We start from the raw sequence: 18,450 nt of genomic DNA on the forward strand, positions 1-18,450 counted from the left end.
ATGAAACAGAAAAGAAGGAAGGATTTCTGCCCCTCTAATCTATGAATATGCAAATAAAAATGAACATGACTTTTTAATCAGTAGAAAATTAGAATCAATAGGCTTTTGAGATTATTTGGGAAGTAGGGCAGATGGCCTTGTTGATCAAAAGCTGGTGTTGTTTCTAGATCTGTATTGATTGTCTTCTAGTCCTTCTCCCCTTAAAGTGAAAGAGGAGAGATGAAGGCACAGGAGACAACATAGTGAATTCGATGGAGTGACTTTTATTGTAGTTCACTTTTTCAGTTCTGTACATGGCCAGCAGCGTGTCTCTCTGATAGGCATGTGCTGGGTGGCTTGGTGAATGGATAAAGATTCCCTCACAGAGCCAAAGATGGACAACTTCCCTACTTAATTCAATGGCTTGTTTTAATAGATAAAAGAGTTTCTATGCTGTTTCAGGAACAACCCACAAGGTCCATTTTTCATCGTGGAGAAAGGGCTTTTCTTACAGTTCCAGCTTCCACCATGCTAGGTAGTGAAGTAACAAATAAGCTCTCTTTCTCTCTCATCTCAGGTAGGGGCCATCTTGTTTATCAGTCTTCCATTTTCACTTGAGATTTTGGGCACACAAATAACTGCAGGAGCAATTCATATGCCTGTTGATTCTTAGCCAGCTTCTTGTCCTCACAAGCCAGTTATTTAGATAACTAAGTGACCTGAATTTCAGGTGCAAATTATCGGCCAAAACTGAACCTGTGATTATTTGAATACACTATTTGTTGCACAAAAGTGGACATCAGTGATTCTCTGACCACAATTTGTCCTGAGTTACACTGGGCACAAATCATGCCAGCTAATAATGGGTAAAGGGCCTCTCCTCAAACATAGAATCATAGGGTAACCGCAAGGGTCATCGAGTCTAACCACCTGCCAAGATGTAGGATTTGTTGTGTCTAAACCATCCAAGACAGATGGCTATCCAGCCTCCTTTTGAACATAATAACATTTTGCATTGTAGTCTAGTTTTATCTGTCTGGGTATCTGTCTAATTTCTAGTGTATCTCTCTTCACATACTATCTAGCTACATCTTGTCAGGCTTTAACAGTCTTTGACAAGGTGTCTCTAAGGTGTCCACAACAACTATAACTAAATAAATACAATTAAATACATATATAAATAAAAGCAAATATTTTCAGGAGACTTTGATCTTAGAATGACTTTGCCCAGCTTATTTCCTGGTTTTATTGGAAGAACAAGACTAACAAAGAAATTGCAAACAGAAAACATTGAAACATGTTGGTCATGCTTAGACAAGAGGAGATCCACGGAACTCCCCAGATGCCTGTGTCTATTGGAAATAGATGGTGAGGAATGGCAATTCTCAGAAACAGGTTGTCATGATTTTGTCAAAAGCTAATTGCAGAAACCTCCAAGAGGAAAGAACAGAGGATCTCTGCTAGGGCAAGCTGTGAAGTGAAGTGCAGCACCCTAATGCACTGTGCACACTATTACTTGGTGATACCGAAGTGACCCTTCCAAGTCAATATATAGCAGATAACTATGAATTGGGAAGACAATTAAGAAAAGAAAAGAAAGAAAGAAAAGCCTCCAAAATAGATAAATTTTATATTTGGAAATTGCAGGACCTTATCCTGCAGGTCAGTAATAGTTTACAGGCTCAATATCAGATCCTGTCCTTGTTTACATAAATGACTCAAGTTCAGAACACAAATGGTACTTTCACATTACATTAATTCACTCTAAAATTAAGAGCTCAGAGAAAACCTGGTAATCCAGGTTTTCCAAGTTTATATAACTCTAACTAAACTATTTGAGCATGAGCTTTCATGAGCTACAGCTCACTTCATCGGATGTAGCTCACGAAAGCTCATGCTCAAATTAAATTGGTCAGTCTCTAAGGTGCCACAAGTACTCCTTTTCTTTTTGCGAATACAGACTAACACGGCTGTTACTCTGAAATCTAACTAAACTGTTTTAATGGAGGATAGGTCCATCAATGGCTATTAGCCAACATGGTCAGAGATGCAACCCTATGCTCTGGGTGTCCCTAAGCCTCAACTGCTAGATATGGGACTGGACAACAGGGGAACGATCATTCAATAATTGCCCTATTCTGTTCATTCCTTCTGAAGCACGTGGCACTGGCCACTGTTGGAAGAAAGATACTGGGCTAGGTGGACCATTGATCGGTCCCAGTATGGCCACCGTTATGTTCTTAATTGTTTTATTAATTTGCAGACAAACAGTTTTATACTGTCATTCTTTCCCAGAATTCAAAATACAATACAGTAATGATGAAAAAACATAATGGCCTGTCACTGCACAGATTTTTCTTCTTTTAGGTATCTGGGGAAATTACTGAATTCTTTTTCTTTCTTTCTTTCTTTCTTTCTTTCTTTCTTTCTTTCTTTCTTTCCAAACCACAGTGATAAAAATCAAAAATGTTCCTAAGTAAAAAGCACATATTTTATTTGCCAGAAATTGACTACAGTCCCAATTTCCCCTTCTGTCTCCTGTGAATTCAGGATCCAAAGCCCATTGAAGTAAATGAGTACACTTCAGTTGATTTTTGATCAGGTTCTGTGCCAAAATGGAGTAAGCCTAAGGGTGACTCACACTCTGCAAGCTTCCACTCTGTAGGAGCCAAATTGGGGAGATACTTGAGTAAGGGTGGGGTTCTTAACTAGTTAACAAGGGGATTCAATATATCCAGTGGGCACTGTTAAACGGTAGACAGGAAGGGAAGCTGTAAGGAAGGGTAAAGAAGCCCAGGATCTCAGTAGTGAGACTTTTCTTCCCACTCTTTCACCCTGTGCTTGGGAAAAGCCGTGTGGGGCTGGGACATGAAGTTGAATGAGGTATTATAAATGAAGTACACTGTGGTGAACTTACAAAAAGTGTGTGAAGAATGTTTGCAAAGAGAAATCCAAGGTGAGGGAAGGCATTCTGTGACAGATTCATTTATTTGAATCAAGAGAAATATCTGGAGCTCCCTTTACCCTTTCTTCCACTTATAACGTACAAATATCATTCTAATGCCATCTCTGCAAAATAAGCTTTTTTGTTTTGTTTTTTTATGTTATAGTGTTTCTGTCTCTCTTAAAAGTAATTGCATCAGCGGGCCTTTAGTATGGATCACTGGCACATCACTCTAGGCTAGCCCCACTTATAATCACAGATCATTTAAGAAGTATATATTTCTGTGTTCTCCTTTCAGTTGATTTCCTTTACAACCATATAAAGCATATAAAGCATATAAAGAAAAGAAAAAGCTTCATCAATTTTAGAAAAAGACACTGTTTAAGGTCTAAGCAATCAGGCTATAACCAAGATTAATCATTCAAAGGAGGGAAATAAATAAATAAATGAATCAGCCTAAAATAGGTGGGGGGAGGTTTTAAAAGCTGGTAGGTTAGCACTCCTCAGCTATCCCACAATGTGTTCTTGAATGTTGATGTTTCTTGTGTTCCTCCAAGGAGCCTAACCCTGTGCTATGCTGCCACCTTGGCAAAGCAAAGAGACTTACAAGCAATTCCACAACAGCATAGTGCTTGCCTTGCTGTTTAATGCTTCTCTGGGCATTGATGTGTAATTTTTCCCTTTTAGAAAGCTTCCTGTTTGTACATAAGTGGGATGATAGAAATGATAATCATATTTGTGAGACTTGACTCATTCTGGCATAATCACGGTATTTATGCCATCGGGTTTTTTTTTTTTATAACTGTCTCCGGAATATTTCATGCGTTTTATAAAGTCTTTCAAAGAGGCTTGTTTGATTTTGTGTATACATCAAAGACATTAAAGAGATGGGGGGATAAACTTGATCTATCCCTTGGCAAGTACAGCATGATTCCCTTCTGTGTTTTGTCCAGTCTAGTTTTAAAGTCTTAATGAAAAGAAAAAGCAGATTAGATGTATTGACCTGACTATCAGTTTGGAGTTCTGAAAAAGACTTTCTTACAGAATCTTTACTCCTTTTAATCGATGGGTTTCGTTCAACTGGTGTTAGCTCTTTAGAGGGGGACACGATCCGTTATTGGGAAGTTGTTTTTAAAATGCACATTAAAAATCGGTGGAGCGTTGATAATGCCTCTGCCTGTCGGTTTCTTTCTCTCTCTTTTTCCTCCGTGTTTAAAACTTTACAAAGCAGTGGAAGTCGAATCAGAAACCGGAGCAGAATCGAGCCCGGTGGGATCCAGTTTTGAAAGATTCGCCTGCCCCCGCGATTGTCTTTGTGACTTACACAAGACTTAGCTCTCCCATTTCAAAATGCCCCTCCCCCCCCGAAGGCAACGTGTCCCCACATGTTCAAGTTTAATGGTGGTGGTAAAGCTTTCCTTTGAACACTGGCGAATTGCCTACGTGGGACTCTCACTTTTTTTCTTGTGGGTCCCTTTACTTGTCCCTGTTGAAGCTACTATAAATAACCCTGCAAAAGGTGAAGCTTGAATGGAGTACTATTTCCAAATACGTACTTTCGGCTCCATCACCCTCCTCGGTGGGGAAAGTGCCAGAGGTGGGACAGAGGGAGAAATAGCAAAGGGGGAGGACTTGTCTGAAGTTTTGCATGCTAGATTCGAGACCTCTCCCAAGCCAGGGACCAAAGATGTGGTCCCCACAGGGGTCTGTTTTTAACTAGAGGATCCAGTAAGTCCCTAAACACAGAGGAGAAATGTTTGTCTCCCAAGCTAGAACGGAGTTACAGTGTTTAAAGCAAACTAAGAATAGAAACGGACACGCTATAAAAAGACATAAGCCAAGCATCTTTGCTGTTGACCTCCAATAGGCAACCCCAGCTGGGTTGGGGTTTCCCAGTGACCTGTGCGACTGCTCTTCTGTGAGGCTGCAAAGGGTTAAACCGCTAGACACAGTTTGAGGAAGACTATGGCTGAGGCTGGGTGCGCTGCAGCCATACGTTGGGAAGCTGTCACGCTCACTTAGGAGTTCTGCGGCTCTGCTTGTCACCAGTGAGTAATGATCACACATCGATAAGATCGCTCAGCCTTGTTGAGCTGGAAGCGCTGGGGGAAGGGGGAAGAACATTAAAAAAAAAAAAATTAAAAAGGGCGTTTTAACCACTTCAGCCGTGAGCTCGTCCGTGCCAGCCAGTGGGGTGTCAGGGTTCAATGACCGGCTGGACAGCAGCTCCGGAAGCTCCTTTCCGTCCTCCCTTTCCTTAAGAGGAAGCTGGGGTGATGGTGACCATTGCCAGCTATGAAAAAAAGGAGACCTTGGTGGTGATCCTTAAAACAATACCATGCAAGAGTCCCTCTCTTCTGTAAGTTTCTCTCCTTTCAACCTTCCTGACCCAGTGGGGTTTGGGTGAGATTCCCTAGGAGGAACCTCCCTACAGCAGGTAACAGCTGGGTCAGTTGCATCTTTCCTTCTGGGATGGGATGAGCTAGAATTGACGACTGTGTTGGTCTATACACTTCTCTCTCTCTCTCTCTCTCTCTCTCTCTTTGACCTTAACTTGGGATGAGGGAGCCAGACATAACTCTATGGCTACTCTTTGTGCCTACAAGTCAGAGCAGCAAGCTCCAACATTGCTAGGCAAAGCAGATCTCACCAAGTCAGGCGGGGGTGTTGGAACAATTTGTGTAGGGGGGGGTGGCTGAGAGCCGTTGAACCAAACTGCAAACCCTGTATAGAAAGGAAACCGCTTCAAGCCTGGAGGTGCTTCAGCATCCATAGTTCCAGCACCTACAGCCAGGCATTTGTGAAGAGCGGCTCTATCCTGGGGTGGGGGTGCGGGGGTTGAGATAGTGCAGCAAACCTCCCTTGCAATTAGTCCCATTGATAGCTTTTTAAAAGAGGCTATTTGTAGGGGTTGGCAAGGGGAAAATGTCTCTCACCTTGTATCAGTCACTCAGCTTCAGTAAAACTAACTTTAAAATAATTACCTTTAAAAGCCCCCCATCGCCCTAACAGGGCTCCTGGTCCTTTAAAAAAGACTCCGAATCGAGCTTTGAAAGACTCCGTTCATTCTCTGGAATGTTTAGGTCCCATTTAACCCCTTAGGGCTGGCGCTACTTTCATTCCTCGGGGCCAGCATGAAGCTGCAAGCAGAGAGTAGGTTTGATGGCGGCAGCCCTTCTCCTCATTAGTGATTATTTCCACCCTGCCTTGAACAGGGCCAGCTCTGCGCTTCAGCTTTCCCTGGCTTGCACAGTACTCCTGTCTGAGCCCGGGCGAACTCGCGGCACAAGCGCCCTGGCCATGGTTTGTGACCAGAATCCTATTGATCCCTGTGGGACTCTGGAGAAGACACCTGCTGCCACCCCTGTGCTGCAAAGGTAATAAAGCCGCTAGGCGTTTGCCATCATGCAGACAACTCCTGTCACCCCCAAGCCCCTACAGAAGGGCAGGATATTCTAGTCTCCCCCCTCCCCGGTCGCGGCACTGCACCGGTGTAGAGAAATGTGTCATCTGGAAGCAAGGTCGGGGGGGGTGGGGGGGTGGCGGTAACAGGCGGCTTCTGCTGTGCTCCGGGAAACAAAGCTCCGGGACTGGGCAGTGCAGTGAGCAGCAAAGCTCTGATGTGGCATCCGCGGAGGGAAGTTCCTGGCAAGATGGCACAGGCAGGCAGGCTGCCCTTCGCCCCTGATTTGCCCCTGGGCATTCTTTAGAGCGCACTTCTGCAATACAACCTGTCTGGGCTGCGGTCTACTCCAGGGCGCTATAATTGTAGCCTTTCTCTATCCACCTTTAAGGGCACTACACTGTGGAGAAAGGTTGGGGGGTGGAAGAGAAAGTCAAAGTGGTGGTAGCCTGGTGGTGATGATGGTGGTGGTGTGTGTGACAGGGTTTATAAAGGAGAGAGGGGCACAGAGTAAGGCGCACAAGTCCATTCTCTAAACATTGGCCATCTCTGTTTAGTGCATCAAATAGAGTTTCCCCCATCAAGGGGCCTCAGGATGAGGTATGCCCTTGAAAAGGGGGGGAATAATTTAGACCCCCCAAATGAATTTAGAATAAGATTCAGAAACCGAGGTCAAATGGCTCCACTTTTAAACTACAGATGAACAGACATTTCAAGTTCATCATGCAGTCAAAAGCAACGAATAAATACATCCCGAGACACTTCAATTGCCTTTCCCGGCTAATAGACACATGGAATTGATCGAATTCACCTATTCTCCCCTCTCTTTTCCTCTCTACCCTCCCCTATAATAACTTAAAACACGATCTGTGTCCTGCACTTTCCAGGTAGCCGTCCCCCCGCTGCCCGCCTCCGAAAGTCTATATTGTAACTTGCTCTTCAAAATTAAATAACACAGCTTTTATCTGGACTTGTTAGAACATGGCAGGCACTTACTAGTGAACTAGGAAAGGTTTGGGTTTTTTTTTTTCTTTCCCACTGAAAGAAATGCAGACAATCTGGAACGTGTGCAAACCCCCCCCGCCCCCAAAACTAAAGGGGTTCTTGGCTCCGTCCAAGACATCAGTATGGGGTTTATTTGATATGTATGGCAAGACGTAGTTGTCCATAAAATACATCCCCAGGTTTCTCCAGCAGTTTTAAAGTCTGGCTGGCTGATCAGGGCAATCAGACAGAGTATTTAAAAAGATCCGTCTCTTTCCCCAAGGATATGATTGTATTGTTTTGTTGTTATTTCCCAGATAAAAGTTCTTAGAGAGGGGAAAAGAGAAAGAGAGAGAAAGAGAAATCGTCAGAGGTTGCATGCAAGTGAAATAACGCCATGTTGGCGGAGAGGATTATTATAATTTGGGGGGAACCTCTCCTTTTGGATCACTGGCCCCGGGAGTTTCTTTTATTTAAACCAATCCCCATTGATAGGATCCAATAGCCCTCAGACAGGAGAAAGGAACAGTCGCAGATCACACGGTGGCCTTATTCCTAACGGGGGGAGGAGAGGGATTCATTATGCAAGAATAGCGCTCTGTTGCCAGTGTTACCTTCTTTGGCACAGCTATTTGGCGAGAGGGCTGCAAGGAGAGCCTCTCTTTGCCATTAAAACAACTAAAGCACGCACATCGGCCCGGATCTAGGCTGTAACCCTTCTAGCGCGCTTCGCATTGCCAGCGCTCCATATAGCAAGTTGCGCGTAGGCACTAATCTGATGGGGCAGACACCGCTTTCGGCAAGGGGTGGGTTAAAAAACAAAACAAAACGAAAAAAAAAAAAACAACCCAACCCTCAGAGCCTGACTTTGCCTCTTGGAAAGCTCTAAGTTGCAGCCCTGCGCTGCCTTCCAAGCATTCTTTAAACTAGCAATGTGGGAGGGACTCCAGGAGAGGGGGAGAGAGAGATGGCTATCAACTGAATTCATTACTGTAAACATCTCCCTGGGGTGTCAGGCAGGGAGGGGGGGAAGAGGGAGAGAGAGAGGAAAAAGCACGACTTACATTAGCAGGGAATAGTCAGACCTGGGGCATCATAACGGCTAAGGTCAGCCTGCAAGCCCGGCTGAAAGCAAGCCCAGGACGAGGAGCGAGAAGGAGACAGACGGACCCGCGTATATTCACTCATAGGTGTCCGGTCCCTCCGGAGGCTGCACAGGGTCCTGGGTCTCTGTGGCTCCTCCTCATGTGATCCACGCGTCTCCGGCGGAGAAAAGACCAGGCTTGATCCGGTTCCTTCGGCTTCTCCTTCCCTTCCTTCCTCCCTTCATTTATTTATTGGGGGGCAGCGGGAGGGCAGGGAGAGAAGCGCGGAGAGAAAGCGTGCTGGGGATGCCCGCGCCCTGGGCTGCGCGTTGGAGGAGGAGGTGGAGGAGAAAGGGGGAGGATGATGCCGCTGCCTCCTAAGGGAGGAAGGAGAGAGAAGGGGAACGGAGCGCTCCGGGGAGGAGGCACAGGCAAGCGCCAGCCTGCGGGGAAGCGGAGCCTGCAGGGCGGGCTCGGGCTCCGGCAGCTTTTCGCCCGCACCGCATTGGATACTGCCAAAGGCGACCGGCCCGGCCACCACCACGGAGAAGCGCCGTCAGCTGCTGCAAAAGTTTTGGTGTGGGGGGCAAAAGGCGCAGAGGGGGATTATGATCGGTGCCGGAGAAGGACTCCCAGCCCTGCCAGGTACGGATGAGATTTCATTTCTCCCCTTTTCCTCCCTGCTAATTCCAGTTCCCCAGTAGTTTGCAGCTACCCCCCACCTCAATAGAAGGAGGTAAGAAGTTAATGATCCAGGATCGGGTTCTATACTAGAAATATCACCCTCCATCTCATTAGAGACCGTGTGTGTGTGTGTGAAACACACACACACACACACACACACACATTTATGAATGGTATGTGACAAGTGTCAGGAGGGTTGCTCGGCTATTTTACGCCTGTTAGTGAATTTCAGTGTAAGTTTCCTGGCCTTGGTTTGTTTCAATCAGAGTGTATTCTGAGTAGATCTCAAAGCTTTCATCCTCATCATCGCAAATCATTTTGATGACCATAGATTGTCCGCTACCATTTTAGCATCCATATAAAAAACAACCCCCCTCCCCGGGCACGTATGTGCACCCCAACCTCCCCATGATCGAGAAACAAGGCTCCAGCTTTCAAAGAAAACACCTAGAAGATCTGTAGAAACGAACCTCTGAGTTATGATCTCGAGTGGTGTTTGATTATTTTGGGGGGCAGCGGGAGGGGGGGATCTTTTTGGCAACTGGAATTTTAACAGATGAGCTAGGTTCGGAGGAGATGGCAGATTGCTCGCTGCTGACAAGCATTAAGAAATCCAAATGAACAGCCAAGGGGAGAAAAGGGAACTAACTGTACAAGCATCAGAATTCATCAGATCCCTACAGCGACATGACCAGGGGTGGGTGCATGAGTGAGAGCAAGAGAGAAAAAATTGCATCAAGTCTTCCAAATAGACAGCAGCCTCTAATGTAAATAGTCAAATCATGATGATTTTAAAACAAACAAACAAACAAACAAACAAAAAACAAAACACCTCTCCATCGTGTGAGGATAAAAACAAAAACAAAACACCGGCTGTAAAGCAGATGCTGCTTTTTGGTCATGCAGAGCCACTGCTAAACAGAAAAGAAGAGGCTGGTTGCATTTTCTGGGAAGCGGGAGAGATACTAAACCCAGTCAGAGCGCTCTCTCTCTCTCTCTCTCACACACACACACTTTTATCTACTGCATCTAACTTCTCAGAGCTTGCAAACTAATAGAATCTAATAGATCTCAAGCTTGAGCTAACGTGTGGAGCCGAATCCTGCAGTCTTTACTCAGAAAAAAAACCCAACAACCCCTAAACCTCCCATGCACCTCATTCATGGCTTCATTGAATAATGTGATTTTTACCCAAAGGCACCTTTTATTCAATCATGAATTCAGAGAAAAGTCACTGAGAGGGCTTTATATCTATATGGAAATGAAAGTGTGCATGGCGGGGGGGGGGGGGGGGGAGAACAGCACTAGCCTTCTGTCATTTTTCCAAATTAATTTAAAGGTACCGCACCAATAAATCTTTTTTTTTTCTCTCTCTCTTTGAAATAAAGAGTCGTAATGTGCATGGCTGTCATTGGGGCATGGCTCTGCAGCACCGTGATACAACAGATGCGTCTAAAAGCCAGGATTACTAAATTTTAAAAGTGACTTGTAGAAAAAAATAAATAAATACAATACTGATTTATTCCAGGTTGATGTTGCTCTTGAAAATGAATCCAGAATGAAACATTGCAAAATATCTATGCAACTAGCCCCTGCTACTGGGCTATGATGGGGCATTGCATATGCACCTTGAACTTCTCTATTTGTAGAGGAATTTCTGTCTAAATTGCTGTTCTCCCTCCTGACTGGGTAACCAGGCAGTTAAAAGAATGATCATGCAGGCCAGAAACTGTGTAAATGAAGCAATTCTAATCTCCGTGTTAATGCAGTGCTTGTAAAATTATCTGTGATTAGAACACTCCTCACAGTTTTCAAAGTCCAAGGCTGTAACAAAGAGGAATTGTGTTGGAATGCACATGGTATTCTAAAAAGATTCCCTCCTGACACACACACATACACCCTATATTTCTTATGTTGATATTTTATCCTGGTTTGCCTCTGTCTGGATCTAATCTGAGTCACTGTTACAGGTCACATTTATATCCTGGCCTGTTGGATAGCTTGATTTAGGATTTAGGCATATCACCCTATAGCAACTCTACACCCTCCCAGTTGGAATCTGCATTACATGGGCTATGGTTTCAATCCAGAATCAAGAATGTACTAGTCTTGAATTGCTTAAAATAGGAGATCTCCAAAGTGTAGCTTCTTATCAGGTTTGATTTTTCCATACTTTTTAACAGAAGAAAAAGGTAAACTGAGGTTTACAAACTCAAAAACAAGCAGGGATTCAAATGTCCAACTCTATCAGGCTTTCCCATTATGGCACTGTCTATTTAACAGACTGGAAAGAGGGTGGCTTTAGGATAACATTGTTTCTGTGAAGGTGAGGGCTTTTCTTAATCATCTCTGCTACCTCTTCTTTAATCTCAAAATGAGTTCATTTTTCCCTAGATTACTTCCATATAACTTTGCGGTTTCTACCACATTGATTCAAATTCAGTCCATTAGTGACCTCTATCTGTGAGAAGTGTAGGATCAATGGTGTGTGTTTTTTCCCTCTCTTTTCTTCTCTAAAGTAGATTGAAAACATGGTATATGAATTGCTTTGTTTTTGGATACCTAGAAGTCACCTAACTTTCCTTCAGTCTTCCCAAAGTAGTGTCCTCTGTTGGTAATGTAATATAACAACTATTTAAACAAACAAAACAAACCCAAGTCCCCGTAAGGACTGTACTAGTAATTTAAAGAACAGGAGACATCTAGACACCTATTCCAGAGAGCACTGAGAATACGATCAGTGTTAAAAAAATTAATCAAGTACTGCCCTATGCCAATAAAGAAAGCAGTGCCGTCCATCTGATGTTTTAATACTTACTCCAAAGCCTGATGATTGTAAGTGAAATTTTATTGCCCCAGAGTGCTGACATAACAACTGAAACTTGAGACAAACATTCATACCAGATATACTGTAGGTAGGACTTTATAGTATCAGGGTATTTATAAAAGGAAAAAAAAATCCAGCTGTGTCTATATTATGAATACATGTCAGAGATCAAGGAAAAAGGGGTCTTTATAAACAGATGGTCTCTTTTAGGTGATTATTAAACACAGTTTCTCAATACTAATTTGTCTCTTGCTTGGATCCATATTCATATTTCATGTTTTAGTTAATTATTGTTAACAGCAACGGAGGATTTAGATTAGCACATTTCTTAGGTGGGTGGACACCATTGTTTGACATGTTCCAGATTGTATTTGGTGCATTAATGTTTGGTAATATGGTGGTTTTAGGAGTTTTTTTTTTCCTCCCTCCCCTTGGGCAGTCTTTACTCAGGAGCTTTTATGTGTTTTTTTATTTATTTATTTGCTAAAGAAATTAAAAGAGCTTATATTTGCAGTAGAAATATACAGATCTGCATTTACTTGTGGAAAATATTTGTGTTCTTTATTTAAATGGAGCAGAAAGATACAACAGTAAAGTTACTATTTTAAAGAAGGCTAAATTAGCATATATTGAAGACACTAGGTTTATTTCCCCTCGAGCAATGTTTTACCTTGTCCTTTCAATCAACTGACAAAGAAAAATGACCGCTAAGCATAATTATTAAACCCTATTCCTTTTTTGAGCTGTTTTATTAAAACAAACTGATTTAAAAAACCCAGCAGAACCGCCACCACTAACCCTATGAAAAATATTTTAAATAAAAACTATTCTCCCTTCAACAAATATATTCTAGTTGCATCGAACAGTAAAATCTTGTATTAGTACAATAAACTTTGTTATTTTCAGTTGATGGCAAAGTTGTTGGAACCTTCATGTTCCCTCTCATTTTTTTACTTGTGATTTACGCAACTAACTGCCTTTATTTTCTTCTTTCTGACATGGCCCTTTGAAGTGAATCTAAACTAAATACTAGAACCTTTTAAAACAAATCCATCATGCTGTGGTTAGGATTCCAGAAAACTTAATGATGCATAAAGAGTTCTGCAAACATCATTTTTAAAAAAGAAAAAGAAATCTTGTGCTCGTAGTTCTATTGCTTAAAGGTCTTCCGTATGTTTTACCTCAAATGTTATTAATGTATTTTAAAAGAAACCTTCTTTGACTTAGTTTAAGGTGAGGATGTATTTATATAAGTGTGCAGACCTTGTGGTTCATTCAAGAGACCAATGTCATTGAAATTGACCCCGCAGACCTTGTTCAGGCAAAACTCCCATAAACTTCCAACGATGCAGGATCAGGTCCATCCTGCTCAATCCTGCAAGGTGCTGAGCACTCTTCAGCCCCCATTGAAGTTCATGCAAGGCAAAGGGTATGCTGCATGTCACAGGAGCTGATTGGCACATTGGAGGATCTGGCCCTTACAGAGCATGAGTACCGAAAGGTCACAGAAAATTTTCTGACATGGCTTTCAAGTCAAAAGGCCACCTTCGTAATTATTAATCATGGGCCAGCTATTCAACTGATTAATATTGTAATTCTTGGTGACAGTTATGGGTTAAAGACCACAGTCACAGAAATTAAAACAAAAAGAATAATTCTGAAATATATTTGGAGCGATAACCTTTAAATACCCATGATAATCTGATCCTGCAAGTCCTTACTCATGTGGGGCCAGATCCTGACTAAGAGTTAAGCAGGAGAGGACCCTTTGTTCCTTTTATCACTCTTCTTCTCAAATGGTACCATATTAGAACTACTTGGATTGAGGGGGCCAGAAGGTGTGTGGCGGGGGGTGGGTGGGGGGGAGAGGGATGATTTCTCCTCTGTTCAAAAGGCTGTTTTATGTATAATTTAATTGGGATTCTCTAAAAATAAAACAGCTCCCAGACTGGCAGACATCCAATCAGTTGCCTTTTGAAATAATGAAATAAGCCAACTGCCCTGTTCTGCACTTTTTGCTCAGGCAAGATTCCTGTTAATATCAATGAATTTGAGTGAGAAGTGCAGGGTTAGGCCGCATGATTTTAAAATATCACCCCCTCCCATCAAAAAATTCCTGGTAAAGCTATTGGGCGTCTACTCGCAGTGATTTCTGCCTACAGTAATACCTGTGCAAGCTGGTGCTAGGCACTTCTCCCACAGCAGCTATTAAAAACTGTACACAAATATTACATGATCCATTAAAGCCAGAAAAGGTCAGATCCCTGCATGGAAAGCATTAACAGCACCTTATCAGGACTGAAATAGGCTCATACTGTAAGATTGTGTCTTTCCCTACTGAAGTTGGCAGCCCATATCACTGCTTAATCAAAAAACAACAGGGAAAGTTAAATTAGAGCAAAGAGAATTTTTCACTTCTTAACCAAAGGCACAGTCTTACGCCATTTAGTGACACAAATAGTTCTTAGCTATTTGGGTAGTTCCATAGAAGTAAATGAGACTTCTCTCATGCATAAGGGTTACTTGTGTGAGATGTAGAATTGACTGCATGTGTTCTAGTATTTTATATAGATACGCAAGATGTAGATACACAGACACCAATCCTCAGGGTCATAGGTTGCAACTTGATCACAACGTAGCAATCATAAGGTAAAATGCCCCCTCGGTTAAAAATTACAAACATTTCCCTCACTTTTACTCTCCTGTACTTTCTTCACATAGAAGAAAAGCAACTGCAGTAACAATGAAAGTGCAACACTACAGTGAAGATATGGTTTTTTTTTCAAGAATGTCTCCTCTGAACTGTTCTACAAAACCTCTCATGATTGAGTAAAGTTACTGTCAGTTAAAAAAAAATATTAAATTGATTTTGTCAGTACAAACGCAACCCCAAGAAAAAGATAATTTAGAAACATTTTTTTTTCTTTACTGTGAGTTTCTAGACCATGGTGTTGAGTCTTCTTGGTGCTGAGCGCTCTCAGCTCTCATTAATATCAGTCGAATTGGGAGTCAGGTCAGCACTATGAACATTCCATCTGGATTTATGTGCCTTGCTTTTGGTGATTTATTTGGTAGACTCTCTAGAAAATGATACATACAACTGCTAAACAAAACTCTATGGATGAAAAACGATGTCGTAATTTTTTTTGACTGTGGGCCCAATCCTGCTACCCTGACATATGCAAGTTGATTTTATACTGGGATAGCTGAAGCAATACAATTCCCCTAGTGTGGTTACAGTAATATCAATATAAACGTGCCCACACTGACAGGGGAGTAATCTACACTGGCTCAATGCACATTTATACTGATATAACTGTGTCCACACTGGGGTTATACAATTATTTCAGTGAAATCCCGCACCCCCTAACCAACAGAGTTATATACCTGTACACAAGCTGTGTGTAGGCCAGGCTTTAGGTTTGCAAAGCTCTCTTTGGGTTATTTTTTTATTGGCAAGCTGGATGTAGTGAACTATTTTGTATATGAAATTATGTTAGTTAAAGAGCTGGAGTATCTGTAAAAGTGGGAATATTTGTCAGCAGTATTTTAGCATCTCATCGTAATTTTGTTTTTGGACTGGGAGTGAAGGCATCCCTGAGTGTGAACGATAGTTGCACCAGCATTGAAAGGTTTCTGCAGGGCTAAGTTACGCCAGCCTATGTGACTAGCTTCCTGGGCCAAATCTAGTTTGCCTCATTTTCATGAGCAATCACCTAGAAAACAATGGCCGAGCTGGATTTGGCCTGTGATAGCTTTTGGTCTTATCCCTTATCCCTTCAGGGCTATTTACAAGCTCCATCAGGCTGAATTTTCTTTCTTAAGTCCTATCAGTTGAAAAAGTTAATGATTGCTTTATTATAAATAATAAGCATAGAAAAAATGCTTAAGGCGGTGTGAAATCAGTACTTCCAATGTTTGCTCTGGATCACAGTTAGAAGACTCCAACCAAATATAGTAATGTTCCAGTTGCATATTGCATCTCTCTTTACTGATTTACTACTGTTAGCCCCATATTATTCACTGAATCATAAAAGAGAGAGATGGAGAAGACCTATTAGGTCATCTTGTCTAGCTTAGGATTGTCCTCTGTAAATCATCCAGTCTTGTTTTAACTGTCTCAAATGTCACTTGAGACATTTTCCCCTCACAAGTGCCCACAGAAAATGAATTGCACTTTTTAAATTTATGTACAATTATGTATTTGAAAAGGGTTATTGTCCAGCATACATTTCAGTACCTTTAAAATGAAATTAACAAAGCCAGTCTAAAAACAAAGTTGTCTAATGCTGCAGATGGGTATACATGTAACACTGCATGAATGCAGCAGCACACTTACATGAATAAATGAATAAATAAAAGCCCTTTCAAACTGTGCCATTTAACTCTTTGTATCAAATTGGTATATGCCCAACAGTGACCTTTGAAACATCTGGCTCTGGCTCTACGCCACAGTGCTTAGGGAGGACACTTTTGTTTTGTTTTGTTATTGTTTTTTAAGTTGATCTGCACTTCAGCGGAAAACTGTAAAATGCATCCTGCCAGTAGCACACACTTTTTGTCTGAGAAATTACTTTCACCTTTTGACAAAATTAATTTCAGAACCGCTAGCTTTAGCAGTGGGGTATAACGCAATAACAGTCTTTACTCAGAGAAAAGTGTCTACTATTATAGCTTTGAAAATAGGCAATAAAAGAATATAAGGTATATCTCTCTTTGTCAAATTTGTACTCTGAATGCCGTGAACAGTGTTGGATCTCCCATCACCATATACACATACTTTTCATAATCTCTGTAGCAGACCAGCTAACATACTATTGCTTTAATTGCTTTATCCATGAACTGTTTTAACAAAATCTTCCATGTATATGATATTGTGTGTAGAGAATTATATTTAGGGCAGAAAGAATACCCTTTAAGCGAATTTGAATTACAAAGGCTCATTTGGCAAGTTCATTTCCTTCTGATTTTGGAGTCTAATTAGTTCATACTTTCCACATAACTGTTTATTGGACTAGGTTACATAGGTGTTATCACAGAATTTAGAGATGGAAAAGATATCTTCAGTTTTTTCTATTCTCCTTTTTGCTCTACTTTGCTGTGATAGCCAATACAGGAGTGCTCCCAAAAGTAGTACTTAGTCCAGTACAGTTTTAAATGACTCATGCAGCTGGGTTACTATCATTTCCTTTGGAAGACTATGGATCTGAGTCGCCTCCCTGGTATACCAAGGTCAGATTGGTATATTTCCATTGAAATCATATCACATTACATAGATGTAAAACCAGTGTAACAGAGTAGAGAATCGGGCCCCATGGAAAACTAAATGCTAACAAGGTAATTGTTTTAATTCCAAATTGGGATAGTATGATCAATATCCTTTTAACTTGATATTTACCATCACATATGGTGTGTGGGTATACATTCTGTTACCATAGCTGTTAAATGCTCAGCTCTACTCTCAGATCTACACAGTGGACCTTTATACATCTGGAATAAATGAGGTGTTAGAGTTCCTGCCAGCAGCCCTGGAAATAAAACTGTTATCTGTCCAGATGCTCTTTTCCTGCAAAAATTTCTTATCAGCAGATCCACACATCCTTCATGTTGTGATTGGGGATTTACAGATAAAGGGGCTGTTTGATTAAAAGTAGATGGATTGGGCATCAGCGTAAGTAGATCATGTGCTACCAACTGAAACCTCTAGATCTTGAACTACTATAAGTTTCAGCAGCCACCCTAAGGATAAGGAGTAGTCGGACTGGAATTTTTTGGTATGAGTTCTTTGCCCTTTTCAAAGTTGGAAGTGTATAAATCAGTTTCTAAGGGCAATGATGACTCTGAATTTCACAACCACTCATATTTCTGTGACATTGATGGAAACTGTATTAAATCAAATACATGGGAATTCTAATTATGAGTCTCTATTATCCAGAACTTCCCTTAGGGCAGACTACCACTATCTCCTATGCAATCATATTTTACAAGTTGCAGGATGATGATTTGGTTATACATGTACCGACCAAGAGAAGATGTCCCACACCCTAACCTACTCCCTGAATATTAGTAAGAAAACAAACATAACCGAATTTCAAAAATATCGGTCTGAGTTCATAGGCTGCTTTGTGTTATATCTGGTGAGAAAACAGTCAGGGATTTTAAGGAGTTGTGTAAGTATAATCTATGTATTGGTTTGGGTTGAATGATGACCATGATTGGCAAGAGATTACCTTTGTGCACCCATCTCATGCCAGGCAGAAAGAAGAGCTACTGTGCCGTGGAAGGAAACAAATGCTAGGCTTAGCAGCCCTTACCATTAAAGGGGTGGAATTTATGTTCCTTTGCACTAACTGGGGTGAATTTATTGATGCATGTTCATATTTAGATAGTATGACTCTCTCTTATTCTACACAACACAGTATGAGACAGGACTTTGGAAGTATTTAGTTAGTTGTATATAGACATCCAACCAGAAAGGATCTGTTGAATAAAGCTGCCAGTTCTTTAGGCAAATTAGAACCCTCAATTAGGTTTTGTAAAGCCA

General features: G+C 41.7%; 1 protein-coding gene across 1 annotated transcript in view; it reads left to right on the forward strand.

Moving 5' to 3' along the window:
- The first annotated feature begins 2,097 nt into the window (after nucleotides 1-2,097).
- Nucleotides 2,098-18,450, forward strand: part of FLRT2 (fibronectin leucine rich transmembrane protein 2) — a 75,818-nt gene continuing 59,465 nt past the window's right edge. The window contains exon 1 of the mRNA XM_007055934.4: nucleotides 2,098-9,040. The gene's annotated coding sequence lies outside the window, so the exon portion shown is untranslated. The remainder of the gene's footprint in view (nucleotides 9,041-18,450) is intronic.

This window comes from Chelonia mydas, chromosome 6, assembly GCF_015237465.2.
Source record: "Chelonia mydas isolate rCheMyd1 chromosome 6, rCheMyd1.pri.v2, whole genome shotgun sequence".
Taxonomy (NCBI): domain Eukaryota; kingdom Metazoa; phylum Chordata; order Testudines; family Cheloniidae; genus Chelonia; species Chelonia mydas.